The sequence below is a fragment of the Silene latifolia genome, chromosome Y (genome assembly GCF_048544455.1).
Source record: "Silene latifolia isolate original U9 population chromosome Y, ASM4854445v1, whole genome shotgun sequence".
Lineage (NCBI taxonomy): Eukaryota > Viridiplantae > Streptophyta > Magnoliopsida > Caryophyllales > Caryophyllaceae > Silene > Silene latifolia.
The window spans coordinates 188,295,734-188,308,626 of NC_133538.1; the positions used below are offsets into that span (position 1 = coordinate 188,295,734).

A 12,893-nucleotide genomic window follows, 5' to 3' on the forward strand; every position below is an offset into this window, starting at 1 on the left:
TAACTTGTTCGGTTGTTCCCCTACACTCACTTGGGTCATGACCCAAAGTTCCACAATTCTCACATATCCCACTTGGGATTGATGAGGAGGCCGTCATGGCATTGACATGATGCTTCGATGATTTTGAGTTTTCCTCAAGTCTAGCCATAGCTTGTTCAAACTTCAAGTTGATTGTGTCGATATGGGAGCTTAGTTGGGCACCTAATTGAGTAACGGCGTCCACTTCATGCTTTCCTCCTCTAGTAGCCTTGCGAGGCCTACTATATTGTGAGTTATGGACCGCCATTTCCTCAATCTTGTTCCATGTTTGATTGTCATCAACTTCGGTGAACATTCCATTTGATCTTATATTGAGAATGTTCCTAGAATCTTCATATAAACCATTCCAAAATTGTTGCACCAAAAACCATTCGCTAAGTCCATGGTGAGGACATGAGTGACAAATTCCCTTGAACCGCTCCCAAGCTTCATACAAAGACTCTTCATCCCTTTGCTTAAAACCCGTAATTTGAGCTCTTAGCATGTTGGTCTTTTCCGGTGGGAAGAATTTTTTGTAGAAAGCTAGAGCCAACTTCTTCCAAGAATCTATTCCAAGGGTGGCCTTATCAAGGCCCTTCAACCATTGCTTTGAGGTGCCGATTAAGGAAAAAGGAAATAAGACCCATCTAATTTGGTCTTGAGTCACGCCCGTTTGAGAGATAGCATCACAATAATCGCAAAAGGTTTCCATATGAGAATGAGGGTCCTCACTAGGCATTCCCCCAAATTGGCTCCTCTCAACTAGTTGGATGAAGGCGGACTTGGAAATAAAATTTCCGGTGAGATGTTGCGGTGTAGGAGTACCATTTGGTAGATTCTCCTCGGTGGGTACGGAGTGTGACGAGAATTTTGGCATTGTAGGTGGATTTTGTGGGGTATTGTGTAATGGGTTTTCTTCTCCTTCTATTGCGAAAGGATTGACAAACTCACTAGTGGGTTGAACAACTTCACTAACACCTCTCAAATTCCTCCTAACAAGTCTCCTATTGTTCGTCAAGGTTCTTTCGATTTCACGGTCAAAAGGTAACAAATCACTTTGTAACCTTCTAGACATGCAAAATATCAAACAACTCAAAAACAATTAGAACAAACCTTGAGGATTTTTACTTCCTCAAGGCGAAGAAAGACACAACTAATAACAAAAAGGAAATCTAAATCAAACAAACACCGTCCCTGGCAACGGCGCCATTTTTGATCGGTCCGTTTCGTATTCACAAGTAAATAGATGTGGTCGTTGGTCACGGTCGAATCAAAACACAATTTATAGCTTAACAAGCAACTCTACAATTAGTAAAGAGGCAAGTAAAGGTCGGATCCCAAGGGACGGGAGTTGAAATGAGATTTCTATTGTAACTAGTGGTGTCTAAGGGGTGTCACAAATTGGGTTGATGTAGAAGGTTACTAAACTAGAATAACAATGAAAATAAACAAGGAAGATGAATTAAAGGGGTGTAAACAATTGATTAAAGGCACTAGGGTGTCATGGGGTCATAGGGGAATCATGGGATATGATCATACAAACATGTTCTCAAATTATAAGCAAGCAATTATTGTTGTGATGGATTGAGTTGGGTTATATCTTACAATCCTAGGAAAGTTTGGGTCCGGAGCCGAATCGATTAGATTGTACAACACCTACAAGTCGACTTAATCTTCCCTACTCAACAACATGCATGGTCTAATGAGACTCGAGTTGGGTTATGTCTTACAAGTCTCATTGAAAAGATAGGAGATGATAGTAAATGCAAGGATTCATAGGCTTAGCATTTCATCAAATATAACATGTGCATGAGTTGAGATCAAAACAAGCAAGCAAATAAGATATGAAAGCATATTAATTTAAGCATGAATCATTCCCCATGTTGGTTTCCCCTAATCACCCATTAACCCTAGCTAAGAGACTACTCACTCATTATCATGTTGATCATGCTAGTAAGGTTGTCAATCATACCAACAATATGAAACATGATGAATAAATGAAAGTAATTAACAATAATTAAAAAGGGATTAAGAGATTATACCTACTAATGATTCCAATAATAAAGCAAGAATAATAGAAGTACTTGAATGCTAGATTGAGAGGTTGTCAATCTCCCAATAATAACCCAAATAATCTTCAATTACCCAAAATAAAGGATGAACAAAAGAGAGATTAAAGAACTAAAACTTGGATTAAAACTTGATTAATACTTGATTACAATATTGAAGAGAGATTTGATTGATATTAACTTGATTAATGCTCCTCTAATTAGCCTAATGGGGTATTTATAGTGAAAATTAGGGAGGATGCATTAGGGTTAACTAAGGGCTAAACTAGTAATTACACTTTTTAAGTTGAGCAAGGAGAAGCCGGTATTTTTGGAGAGAAGGGCTTCTCTTTTCGTAGCTTGAAGAAGACAAACCGTGCTGTGAAGGAATCCGGGCGGATTCAGGTCGGGACGGCCGGATTTGGGCGATGGAATCCGAGCGGATTCTGGGGAATCCGGCGGATTCTTTGAGGGGAATCCGAGCGGATTCACTGGGACGCTCGGATTGTGCAAGGGCAGACGGGCGGATTGTTGACAATCCGCTCGGATTGTCAGTCAGCGTGGTAACTTCTTCTTTTCTTCCCTTTTCTTCATAAATTCCTTGGGGATTTCCTTGGGGACTCAAGGATCTTTTCTCAACATTGCTCTTCTACTAAGATATGTACAAAGGCCTTCTAATCTTGTCTTTCCTTGATGCTTGGTCATTGAATTTGATCAATTTAGTCTCGATTTGCCATGAAAATGCAAGATTCTTACTCCTTTCCTACCAAGGGATCAAAATCTCAAAGAATATGCAAAACAAAGAACTAAAGATAAGAAATGACCCAAATAAGCACTAAAAAGCATGGAAACAAGGGTAATTCGGGGGCTAAATATGCGCCAATTATGGTCACATCAACTTCATTACTTTTACTGATGACTTAAGTAGATATAGGTATGTCTACTTAATGAAGAACAAGAGTGAAGCTTTGACAAGTTCATAGAGTTTCAAAATGAAGTAGAGAACCAATTGGATAAAAAGATTAAGACCCTACGGTCCGATCGTGGTGGTGAGTATCTAAATATTGAATTTGATTCACACCTGAAAGATTGTGGTATAGTATCACAATGGACTCCTCCTGGCACATCAAAATTAAATGGTGTGGCCGAAAGGAGAAACCGAACTTTACTAGATATGGTTCGGTCTATGATGAGTCTAATTGAGCTTCCTAGTTCATTTTGGGGTTTTGCCCTCGTGTCTGCAATATTTTCACTAAATCAAAGCCTGACTAAAGCGGCCGATAAGACTTCATATGAGATATGGACAGGGAAAGTCCCTCATTTGTCATTCATGCGTATTTGGGGTTGTGAGGCGTACGTCCAGATTAAGTCTGACAATAAGCTTGTACCCAGGTCTGACAAATGTCTTTTTGTAGGATATCCAAGGGAAACACGTGGCTATTACTTCTACAATAAACATGAGAACAAAGTGTTTGTGGCTCGTGATGCTGTCTTCCTAGAAAAGGAGTTTATTTCTAGGAGACAGAGTGGGAGAAAATTTGAACTTGAAGAAGTTAGAGAGCCACAAACTGAGAATGAGGTAAAGGAGAACGTGGAGGATATCATTCCCACTTCCTCTGAAACGGTAATTGTTCCTAGAAAGTCAAGTAGGATTTCTAATCCACCTGATCGCTACCTTGGTAACATCGAAGAAGATGGTGGTTTATTACTTTTGGAAAGTGATGAACCCACTACCTACAAATCGGCCATGTCTAGTCCCGACTCCTTCTTTTGGCTAAAAGCCATGCGATCCGAAATGGATTCCATGTACGAGAACCAAGTATGGGACTTGGTGGATTTACATGAGAGAGTGCGACCCCTTCAGTGTTAATGGATATATAAAATTAAGCTCGGCGTGGATAAACATGTAGATGTTTACAAAGCTAGATTGGTAGCAAAAGGTTTCACCTAAGTTCATGGTTTACACTATGACGAAACCTTCGCTCCAGTCGCTATGCTTCGGTCCATTAGGATAATCTTAGCGGTTGCCGCATTTCATGATTATGAGATTTGGCAAATGGATGTCAAAACCGCCTTCTTGAATGGGATTCTAGAAGAAGAGGTGGACATGATACAACCTGAAGGTTTTGTGGATTCATCTAACCCTAAAAAGGTGTGTAAGCTTAAGAAGTCCATCTATGGTCTTAAGAAAGCATCTAGGAGTTGGAATCATCGATTTGATCGTGTCATTAAACAATACGGTTTCACTAGAAGTGTGGTAGAACCGTGTTTATACATGAAGTTTTATAGGAGTAAGGTTGCATTCCTTGTCCTATATGTGGATGACATATTGCTCATCGAGAATGATATTTCATCGCTCACTTCCGTTAAGGAGTGGCTAGGGAAACATTTCCAGATGAAGGATTTGGGAGAGGCACAACGAATCTTGGATATCCGGATCTATAGGGATAGGTCCAAGAGGATACTAGCATTGAGTCAAGAAGCTTATATTGACAAAGTTCTTGACCGGTTCAATATGAAAGACTCCAAGAGAGGATTTCTACCTATGGGCCAGGGGATTACCACCCCTAAGGAAATTGAACACATGAAGACCGTCCCTTATGCTTCCGCTGTTGGGAATATCATGTATGCTATGATTTGCACTCGTCCCGACGTTGCGTATGCCTTGAGCATAATAAATCGTTATCAAGCCAAGCCTGGTGAGAGTCACTGGATAGCCGTAAAGAACATCCTTAAGTACTTGAGAAGGACTAAGGATTCGTTCTTAGTGTTTGGAGGAGAAACTGAGTTGCGTGTAAGAGGTTACACGGACGCAATTTTCCAAACCGATCGGGATGACATGAAATCCCAATCCGGCTATGTGTTTATGCTAAATGGAGGAGCTGTTTGCTGGAAGAGCTTCAAGCAAAGCGTTACTGCGGATTCTACAACAGAGGCTGAGTACCTTGCAGCGTCTGAGGCTGCGAAGGAAGCTGTTTGGATTAAGCAATTCATGGAGGGGCTAGGAGTAGTCTATTCCGCCAAAGATCCTATCACTCTATATAGTGATAACAGTGGAGCTATTTTTCAAGCCAAAGAGCCGAAGTCTAGTAACAAATCTAGACACATTGAAAGAAAATTGACATTTGTAAGGTTGGGACAGATGATAATATTGTTGATCCTTTAACCAAGCCTTTATCAAAGGCTAAGCATGATGGTCATGTCGTCGCAATGGGATTGAGACGAGTACCAGATTTTCTTTAGATTATGGATATGTAATAATTGGATAGTGTATCTCTTACTATATATATGATAATCACATTCATTGTTTTCGCATTCATTCTTTTATGAATCTTTTGTCTAGTGTGACTAAATTTTAAATACCTTGTTTATCTGAATAAGTTGTGAAGACAATGTTAAACACTATTCAAGTGAATAAGATGAACATTGTATTTTATCCCTAGTCACTTAATGAGGTGACGTCTCGGAGTGACTAGATTGTAAGTCGATTGATGGTTTTTCAACACCATGAGGTCATACGTGATGACTAGTCGATTACATAGGCAGAGTGTGTGATACTTTGCCGAACCGTGACCATTTAGAGAGTCCCTAAGTTCTATTATAGACGCCTAGTCGTGGCGGGGATCTATAAGATGTTCTAATGAGTCGATTCTTTTGACTGGAGACTATTATCTGAGCAAGTGCAGTTTCCGAGTGACTTTGGTTTTTGTCCTAAGTCGTGCTGTGAAAGAAGGCCAAAAGGGCATTTACTAGGTCATGGTGATCTGTATTGTGCAATAGGATAGATAGGGCATACAGGAATTGTCCACCCACTCGAGGAGTTAATGACTACAAATGCGTGGCCACGCTCGGAAGTAATCTGTGAGAGATTTTTCCGGTCAGGTAGTCACACTCCCGATCGAGAAAAATATTCGCGATATGTTCATGTGCAAGTGCGACCTGAAAGACACTTTGCATTGAGTGGGAGATTAAAACGGACAAGAGAATTGGTAGCGCACACCTTGTGTCGGACAAGTGGGAGATTGTTGGAGTTAGTGTCCTCCACAATAGTGAGTTTACATAATAAATGTCATTAAAGGAATATCATCAGATATTTAATTATTTGATCCTCGTCAGTTGATTAACGTAAATCAATAACGGTTGGCCGACTAGAGTTTGACGTTATTGTCGTGAGACGGCGGTGATCAACTAACTCCTTTCGGTCACACCTAAAGGAATGAACCCCAATTAACAACTAATTAATTGTATGAGATACAATTTATTTAGTCCCTTGATTTGTAGACTAAAAGGTTAGTCAATTATTTTAGAGAGATTTCGAGTTGCGAACTCGAGGCACGACATTTATTATTTAATTATGCGATAATTGAATAATAAATTATGGGAGACGGGTTTTAGTTAATTAATTGTTAATTCACTAAAATTGTACTAATTGATTAATGTGATAAATATTAGAACATAAAGTACACGTATATTTACGGAGTGATTTGGACGAATTTAATTGGAAGCATTTAAACATGAAACGATGTTTAAATAAAATTTACACGTATTTGTGTGACAAGTATAAGAACCAAAATGGACCCGTAAATGGAACATTGGACCATGTAAATGAATTTAGTGGATGATCATAATCTATTCACTTTTACTTGTTTTTCTTCCATAAGTGTCATATGATCATTGTGCATGTCATAATGTTTTTAGACAAAAATTGAAACAAGTCCACTCCTACACTCTACCCCTCCCACCCGGTTTTCCTCCTCTCTATTAAGACCAATTTTTGTTCATTTATGCATGCTAGCTCATTCATGTATTTTTCATGTGAACAAAAACTACTGATCTCTCTAAAATAATTATCCATCTTTTACTAAGTTGTTAGTAAACTAAAAATAAATAATTACTAAGAGTGTTAGTAATATTTACATATTATCAAGGAATTATTCTAACTAGTTACTAGTTAATACTTGTTAGATTAATTGGGTTGAGTTCTTGTGTGCACATTGTTAGGAGATCTTCTCTTTGAAGATTTGTTAGGAGGATCATCCTTTTGTTATAAGCTCAAGAACAATCAAGGCAGGAGATCTTGATTGTGCCCATATTACCATAAAAATCTATGTAAGGAAATTGTTTTACCTTAACTTTTATTTTTATGCTTTTATATTTGCATTCATGTTACATAGATTATGAGATAATTTAATTTTTATTAGAGAGTCTAATATGGATCTATGATCTTTCAAGTCATCGGTTCAAATCCGATAAGGGGATTTTTTGAGGTGTTTCATAAAAAAAACACCATCATATTTGCACGCGGAATAGAGTTTTTGTTGATATCTAATATATAATTATATTATAAAGTTAAATTAATCTTCATTATAATGACTAAATAATAATAATCGTATAAGCGGTCTGTTGAATAATTAAATATTTAGATTTTCATGTATTTTTTTATTTCAATAAAATTGTTTAGAATAACAAAATTATTAATCAACAAATGAAAAAAATAAGAGGACCTGACCTATTGAATCATGACTCTACCCACTTTTCTGATATTAAAATGCGATTAAGATTAAAATAAAACAATTACCTTTTTTTTCTTTAAACTCTGCATGAATTTGTCGATATTTCCTACTAATTCTTTGTGTTCCTAGTTATTCCGATTCCGTATTAAAAAATTGGCTATTATATTTCTATATATATATATATATATATATATATATATATATATATATATATATATACATAGAGAGAGAGAGAGGAGTTCTAATGAGTCCAACATGTGCCATTGAGTCCATAAGTCCCTCTAAGGGCCATTGGATGGATTCAATGGATGGTTGAGATGAATTTGATTAAAGGCCATTAAAAAGAAAAGGAAAAAAATGTGGATGGTTGATTGAGATGGGTGGTTGAGATTGAAAATTACCAAAAAAAATTACCACTAATCAAATTTCTATACACTAATTAATTTTTCTTTCTCTCTCTAGCCCCTAATTAATCGGTTTTGAGTTTGATTTGAAGTGTAAATGTAATGTTGTATGAGTTTTACAAGTGTAAATGTGATGTTTTACGAGTGTAAATGTAACATTTTAAGAGTGTAAATTTGATTTTTTGTGACGGAAATTTTGAATTTATATAATTTTAACATTTTACAAGTGTAAATGTGATATTTTCCGAGTGTAAATGTAACATTTTTAGAGTGTAAATTTGATTTTTTGTGACGGAAATTTTGAATTTATATAATTTTAACATTTTACAAACATTTTACAAGTGTAAATGTGATGTTTTACGAGTGTAAATGTAACATTTTAAGAGTGTAAATTTGATTTTTTGTGACGTAAATTTTGAATTTATATAATTTAAACATTTTACAAGTGTAAATGTGATGTTTTACGAGTATAAATATAACATTTTAAGAGTGTAAATTTGATTTTTTGTGACGGAAATTTTGATTTTATATAATTTTAACATTTTACAAGTGTAAATGTGATGTTTTACGAGTGTAAATGTAACATTTTAAGAGTGTAAATTTGATTTTTTGTGTCGGAAATTTTGAATTTATATAATTTTAACATTTTACAAGTGTAAATGTGATGTTTTACGAGTGTAAATGTAACATTTTAAGAGTGTAAATTTTATTTTTTGTGACGGAAATTTTGAATTTATATAATTTTAATATTTTACAAGTGTAAATGTGATGATTTAAGAGTGTAAATGTAACATTTTAAGTGTGTAAATTTGATTTTTTAGTCAATTTGAAGGTTTTAGAGTGTATTTGTTGTCCTTTGAGCGTGAATTTGGTCCTTTATAAGTGTAACTTTGTCCTTTACGAGTAAAACTTTAGTCCGACTACCAAAAAACGCCACCATCATCGTCCTTCCCCACCAACTCATATCCACAAAAAATATGAGTGCAATTTTATATAATTTTAACAAGTGTAAATGTAAAGAAATACAAGTGTAAATGTAAAAAAATACGAGTGTAAATGTTAAGAAATACGACTGTAAATGTTAAGAAATATGAGTGTAAATTTAAAGAAATACGAGTGTAAATGTGAGGAGATACAAGTGTAAATTTAAATAAAAACGAGTGTAAATGTGAGGAAATACAGGTGTAAATGTAAAAATTATGAGTGTAAATGTAAAGAAATACGAGTGTAATTGTAAAGAAATATGAGTGTAAATGTAAAGAAATATGAGTGTAAATCTGAAAAATGCGTGTAAATGTAAAGAAATATGAGTGTAAATCTGAAAAATGCGTGTAAATGTAAAGAAATACGAGTGTAAATGTAAAGAAATACGAGTGTAAATGTAAAGAAAAATGAGTATAATAAATATATTTATTAGATCTAAGAATAAAAATCATAATAATACGATTTTGAAAACTATAGCAAGACGATATCTAGAATAAAGAAATTGTCAAAAAAAAAAATTAACAAAATAAAAACCGCAAGACAAATCACAAACAAAACATTGCAAAACAAAACAAAACAATCTACCAACCTTAAAAAAAACAAAAAAAAAACAAAAAAAAAAACAACAAACGAAACATAACACTGGAAAGAGGAAGAAGAGGAAGGAAAAACATAACAAATCATCAACACATTTGCTAAAGAAAAACAAAAAAAATAAAATAAATGAAAAACCACCCTCATCACGCACTCCAACACCACCACACCAACAAACCAGACGCGAGATCTGGCCGAAAGGAAAGAGGAAGGAGAGGAGTGTGGTCTGGCGTTTTGTTGGTGGTATGGCCGACGAAAACCGTGATGGGAGAAGGTGGTGGTGGTGGAGACAGTCGCGGCAGAGGAAGAGAGGAGGGTGGCGGTTGTGGGTGACGGAAATAGAAGGGAGGAGCCAGATATGGAGGGAGGTAGGTGAGGAGGCGCTGTGTGAGGGCGACAAAGGTGGTGGCAGTTCGTGGGTGGTGGTGTTGTTGGTGGTGGCGGCCGTCGTGGTGTTTGTGGTGGTGGAAAAGTAGGGGTGGTTGTGTTTTGGGTTGTGAGATGGCGGTAATGGAGGTGGTGTTTTGGGTTGTGAGAATGGCGGTTAAGGAGGTGTGTTGTTGTTGGTGGTGGTGGTTGTTGGAGGAGACGAGAAGGGTGGCTGGTGGTGTTGTGGTCACCGGCAGGAGAGATGCGTCGTGGTGATGGTGGCGGGTGTGTGAGTGGTGGGTGGTGCGTCGTGGTGGCGGCGGCTGTGTGAGTGGTGGGTGGTATGTGGGTGGTGTATGGGGATGACGGATGAGGATGAGAGAATGAAGGGGGAAATTTTTTTTTGAATGTTTTTGAATTTTTTGGGTTTTTAGAGAGATGAGAGAAATGTATTTGTGTGAGATGAGAGAGAAGTGAGTGGAAAATAAATGTTATATAGTAAAATTAGTGGTTGATTAGTGAAGGTAGTGAGGAAAAGTGTTTATTTAGTAATGATTCCCTACTTTTTGCTCTAATCCTTTGTTTTTCCTCTTCAATCTCAACCCTTCATCCCATCTTTTTAATGGCTCCAAATATGACTTAGGGACTCAATGCTTTTTGGTGGACTCACTTGATCCTTCTTATATATATATATATATATATATATATATATATATATATATATATATATATATATATATATATATATATATATATATATATAGAGGTGGGATCCGGTGAGAACGACCATTCGGTAAGAACGGTGAGAACGACCTTATTAACAATGGGATTTAAAGAAATCACGACAACAAGTAACAATAACCCACAAAGAAATCACGGCCCACAACTAACAATAACCCACAAACATGAATAAACCCAAATCTAAGTCCCCGTCATTCCTCTCCCAATTATCAGTCAGTCAGTCACCACCCCCAATACTAGCCGGCAAGCCATCACCACCGTGAGACGGCGGCGAACACCATCAAACATTCAATTTAACACATTAAGGCTATGCCACACTCTATAGTCTATCCTCTTTCATGCATTTCACCGAGCTCCGATTCATCACATACCGCGTTGACAAGGCATTGGCTGAGAGACGACCAGCGTCGTCGCCCCTACTGCGCATTTGACCTCGCCCTTACTCCTCATAACAATCGCTGACAGTGACTGATCGGGATGAGAGAGTTGCCATTTTTAATCCGGTCGTCGAGGGAAGCAAATGAAGATTGAGGATTAACGAAATTGGTGTGGCAAACTTTACTACAAAATCAATTTAAGCTAAACGAAATTTGTGTACCTGATTTCTATATTAATGTATCTTAAACCAATTATGATGTACCTGGTAACAAATTTTTTGTATTAATGGTAGATTTTTACTAGATACACTGATTTGGTGGTAAGATACATTAAAAAATAGCGTAGATACATCGTAATAGATGGTAAACAAGGAAGGGGAAGAGGTAAGGTAGAGGCGGCGAGCCTGTCGGAGTTACCACCGGCGAGGGATCATACAATGGGTCGTCACCGAACTCAAGGAAATAGGAGATGGTGCTTAAGCGATCTGCGTGGCCGTTGATAGAAAGGACCATCTCAGGCGACTACCACCAGCCCATATATATATATATATATATATATATATATATATATATATATATATATATATATTATCTGTCACTTTTAGCTACCCTGTCGCCAGAGATAGGTCGACAGTGACGAAGGTACGGTTGTAGTTGGCAACAGATAAGGTAGTGATTGAGCTGTAGTTTAAATGTAACTGCATGGTCGACGCCAGAATTGGAGGCGGTCGATGGCGGTAATTCGCCGGCGGCAGAGGATGAATGTCGGAGTAGTGACTGATGATTCGTGAATGTGAGGCCGTGAGGGTAGTGCGTGAGTAAAAACGGGGAACGTGGGTTTACTTACATAGAAAAGGGGGTTTGCATTTCATACAAGTATTCAATAATATATAGTTAGCGTGAGATAGATAAGGTCGTTCTCACCGTTCTCACCGAATATTCGTTCTCACCAGATCCTAAATATATATCTATATATATATATATATATAGAGAGAGAGAGAGAGAGAGAGAGAGAGAGAGAAGGGTTCTAGTAAGTCTATCATATATATTGAGTCCCTAAGTCCTTATAAGGGCTCTTGGATGAAAGAAATGGAGGGATGAGATTATATCTCAATGAAGGGCCATAAATCTCCCTCCGTAATCCTCCATAACTCTTTCCTAATCATGTATAACTCCTTTCTCATTCTAATTTCTCTATTCACTTACTCATTATTCATTCTCTCACACTTCTCTCATCCCCTTCTTTTCTCTCATTTTCCTCTCATTCTCTCAAAACAAAAAAAAAAACAAATCAACAAAAACTAAAACCCAAAAAATACCCATAAAAAAAACCTATTGTCTCTTCCTCACCCACGGATGACCACCACCCGACCCTCACCACATCGTCCGAACCGGACCACCAAATCCGGCCACCACCTTCATTCCTCTCCTCTTTATCACCCACCACAATAACCTCACGACCACACCACCATTCTCTCCTTCTCTCCTTCTACCACCTCCACCAACCGCTCCTGTCGGACGCGTCACCACCCACAACCACCTCAAATTCCGCCGGCAACCTCACCTAACAACACCACCACTCACACACTCCGCAACCCTCCACCATTCGTTTGCACCTTCCCCTCCACCACTTGCCTTGCCACCCTCCTCTCCATGACCACCCTCCTCTCCACCACCGTCCTCCTCGTCTCAGATCTACCCAGAAACCCCCGTCCTGCAACCCCCACTCCTCACGCCGACGACCTCACACCCACGAAACCGACAACAACCACCGACACTCCTTCTTTCAACATTAACCGCCACTTGTCGCCTCCATAGTCGGCTCCCTCTGACCAGATCTGAAAG

At 37.7% G+C, this 12,893-nt stretch overlaps 1 non-coding gene across 1 annotated transcript; it reads left to right on the forward strand.

Annotated features, from left to right (window-relative positions):
• Positions 1-416: 416 nt before the first annotated feature.
• LOC141636931 (small nucleolar RNA R71) lies at positions 417-523 on the forward strand. Its single transcript, XR_012541498.1, has one exon. It is a non-coding gene; the product is annotated as a small nucleolar RNA R71 (small nucleolar RNA).
• Positions 524-12,893: the final 12,370 nt, after the last annotated feature.